We start from the raw sequence: 3985 nt of genomic DNA on the forward strand, positions 1-3985 counted from the left end.
GTTCCAGAGCCAGAGCCATGCGTAGAGGTGAGTCCCACTATTTCTAGCCGGAACCTTTCAGCCTCACACTGCAAAGCCTTCACTGACTTCAGTCACTCTCTCTTGTCCAATCTCGTTTTGAACAGCTTTCAGTTTTTTTCTCACAATCAAAAAATAAATAAATTAAAAATACACTTTTTCTTCAATAATCATCAGAACTTGTCATCACCATTTACATTTCTCTGACAGTTCAAAAAAAATCCTTCAATCATCATCAGAACTTGTCATCACCATTAAAGTATCTCTGACAGTTCTCACACATGTGTGATCAACTCTTGTTCTTATTTGTGGGTAGTCATGTTCCACAGGAAAACTCAATCTACCTTCGGGCTACCTTCCCCCGTGTCTGGGAATTAGTTTGGGGTGTCACTCCCGACTGACAGAAGTCCCCAACTTCGTTGACTCACACAGGGATCCCAGACCCCAGGCCATGTCCCCGACCTGCCTCTTTTAATCACAACTTGTATTTTCTAATCCTTGCACAACTTACAACCAATATATTACTTTAAAAAAAACCCTTTTACACTTAATCTCTACTGACAAAAATATTTTACAACACGATCACTCAGTGTAACACTACAGAGTGGATAAATATAGTTCCTCTTACCTGTTCGCTGGCCTGTGGAACCGCACTGAACAACTGTGTTGGTGTCCAATTCTCTGGTTGCCTATAGTCCTTCTCTAGTATCCCAGGTTTTCAGCACCAAAATTGTAGAGGAAAATCAACACAACAATTCAGACTTTTCAGCCTATTCACCTGTTCCTCTCATTGGTTCAGAGATACATGGAGAAAAGACACAATAATCAGTCCGAGAGATTCAAGTTAAAAAGTATTACCAACATTTATTAAAGCTTTCAGCTGAAAGGAGACACTCGTACCCCAAACCAACAAAGATACAACAAAAACCCAAGACGCGTCTGACCGGAGATTTAGTTCCTTCTGTATTTAAACACAAAAGCTCCACCCAGAAACATGTCACACATTCTTACAGTTCTTTGTCTAAACTAGTTCAAACTGATGTCTTCATTTCCTGGAAGTCCTTTTATGGAGTTGTTTTATTTTCTTCTGCTGTTCCAGTTTACTAGTGATCTTGTCATCAGGTGAAACACACACTAGCAGCTCCCTGTTAGTTCATGTCCCGTACACAAAAAACTCAAATACATTCTCTGACTTAGTTCAATCTGTATTTGTTGATACCAAAAGGCAAGCAGATCCAGAAGCCAAGCAGAGACAGATAAAGGACAAGATACAGCTGTGATACATCGAGCAATACAGCACAGCAGATAAGATAATCTTTACACTGGCCAATTAAGAACAGGGATACCATGGTCCTTAAACCAGGTACTGGTAGCTTTGGCATTGTGTGCAGATGCCAAGTCCTGTTGAAAAATGAAATCTGCATCTCCATAAAGTTGGTCAGCAGCAGGAAACATGAAGTGCTCTAAAACTTCCTGGTAGATGGCTGCATTGACCTTTGACCTCAGAAAACATAGTGGACCAACACCAGCAGATGACATGGTACCCCAAACAATCACTGAATGTGGAAACTTGACACTGAACCTCAAGCAACGTGGATTATGTGCCTCTCCTCTCTTCCTCCAGACTCTGGGACCTTGATTTCCAAAGGAAATGCAAAATTTACTTTCATCAGAGAACAGTGGACCACTCAGCAGCAGTCCAGTCCTTTTTGTCTTTAGCCCAGGCAAGACGCTTCTGATGCCATATCTTGTTCAAGGGTGGCTTGACACAAGAAATGTGACAGCTGAAACCCATGTTTTGCATGTTACGTCTGTGCATGGTGCTTCTTGAAGCACTGACTCCAGATGCAGTTCATTCTTTGTGAATCTCCCCCACATTTTGGAATGGGTTTTGTTTCACAATCCTCTCCAAGGTGGAGTTATCCCTATTACTTGTACACTTTTTCTACCACATCGTTTCCTAGTGATGGGTCTGACGACGCTGAAACCTCGGTGCATGCGCCGAGCAAAAAAGGCGAAGCCCGTGTCGGTGCGCATATCTCTTTAAGGAAAACCACATGACCGATACAGTTACTGTATCATTTGGTTGTGAACGTGCCAAATTGTATTTATAAGGGAGAAAATGTATCGACACGTTTGTGGGTTTTGTTGGATGGAGATAGTTTGTGTTCTTTGCTTTGCATTGATTTTTGTCTCGTCATCGATTACCATGGATCAACCAAGGAAGAGAAAGTTTTTCTACTGTGTGGGATCATTTTAATCTTATCACGGAAAAGAAGGTAAATTATTCAGTTCTTGTTTCCACTATTGATAAATTTTCTTTCAAGTTATTCTAATTTCTTTCTGAAGGATATTTGAATTAGTTTACATGGATTAACTTTTATTTCTGTTGTAGGTGAAATGTAGGATTTGCTCCCAGGTGCTGTCTTATCGAGGTACAGATACATCGCCGAGGTGAACACACCAAGATCACAGGATTTACTACAACACTGGAAAACGAAAATATTAAATTACCCTACGTTATACAAACTTGCAATGAAATTTCTATGTTCACCGTCATCATCAGTGCCCTGTGAAAGGGTGCTCTTAAAAGCAGGAGAAATGGTTTGTAAACGATGCAATCGCCTCAACCCAAAGATGTTACAGCAGCTGAGGTTTCTAAATAAAACGTGTAAATGAACCTTGTTCAGTCTGTTTCCAGTCTTTGTTGAATTTGCCTGCAATGACCTATGCTGGTGAAGATTCTCAGTCATCCAGGACATGGTAAATCCAAAAACATTTAAGTCAAAAACAACTGGACTTTAATTCGCTCCAGGAACGAAACATCTTCTGTTACAAAAATAAAGTCCAGTTGTTTTTGCCTTGAACGTTTTTGGATTTGCCTGCAATAACGTTTTAAATCCAGCAGATGTCGCCATTAAACGATACAGCAACACAGTGTCGACACAGTTTGGGAAAAGTGCTATACACCCAATGAGGCCTCATCTGCCCATCACTATAATTTTCTTCCCTTCGTCTCTCAATAAATGTGCTTGGACTTAGAGCTCTGTGAACAGCCAGCCTCTTTAGCAATGACTTTTTGTGTCCGTCCCTCCATGTGCAAGGTGTTAGTGGTTGTCTTAAGGACAACTGTCTAGTCAGCAGTTTTCCCCATGGTTGTGTAGCCTACAGAACGAGACTGAGAGACCATTTAAATGCCTTTGCAGGTGTTTTGAATTAATTAGCTGATTATACTGTGGCACCAGGTGTCTTCAATATTGAACCTTTTCACAATATTCTAATTTTCTGAAATACTAAATTTGGGGTTTTCATTAGTGGTCAGTTATAATCATCAACATTAAAAGAAATAAACATTTGAAATTTATCAGTCTGTGTGTAATGAATGAATATAATATACAGGTCCTTCTAAAAAAATTAGCATATTGTGATAAAGGTCATTATTTTCCATAATGTAATAATAAAAATGAAACTTTCATATATTTCAGATTCATTGGACACCAACTGAAATATTTCAGGTCTTTAATTGTTTTAATACTGATGATTATGGCATACAGCTCTTGAAAACCCAAAATGCCTGTCCCAAAAAATTAGCATATTTCATCCCACCAATGAAAGACAAGTGTTTTTAATACAAAAACCGCCAACCTTCAAATAATCATGTTCAGTTATGCACTCAATACTTGGTCGGGAATCCTTTTGCATGAATGACTGCTTCAATGCAGCGTGGCATGGAGGCAATCAGCCTGTGGCACTGCTGAGGTGTTATGGAGGCCCAGGAAGCTTCAATAGCGGCCTTAAGCTCATCCAGAGTGTTGGGTCTTGTGTCTCTCAACTTTCTCTTCACAATATCCCACAGGTTCTCTATGGGGTTCAGGTCCGGAGAGTTGGCAGGCCAATTGAGCACAGTAATACCATGGTCAGTAAACCATTTACCAGTGGTTTTGGCACTGTGAGCAGGTGCCAGGTC

Source organism: Nematolebias whitei, chromosome 3 (assembly GCF_014905685.2).
Source record: "Nematolebias whitei isolate Nwh7 chromosome 3, NemWhi1, whole genome shotgun sequence".
NCBI lineage: Eukaryota > Metazoa > Chordata > Actinopteri > Cyprinodontiformes > Rivulidae > Nematolebias > Nematolebias whitei.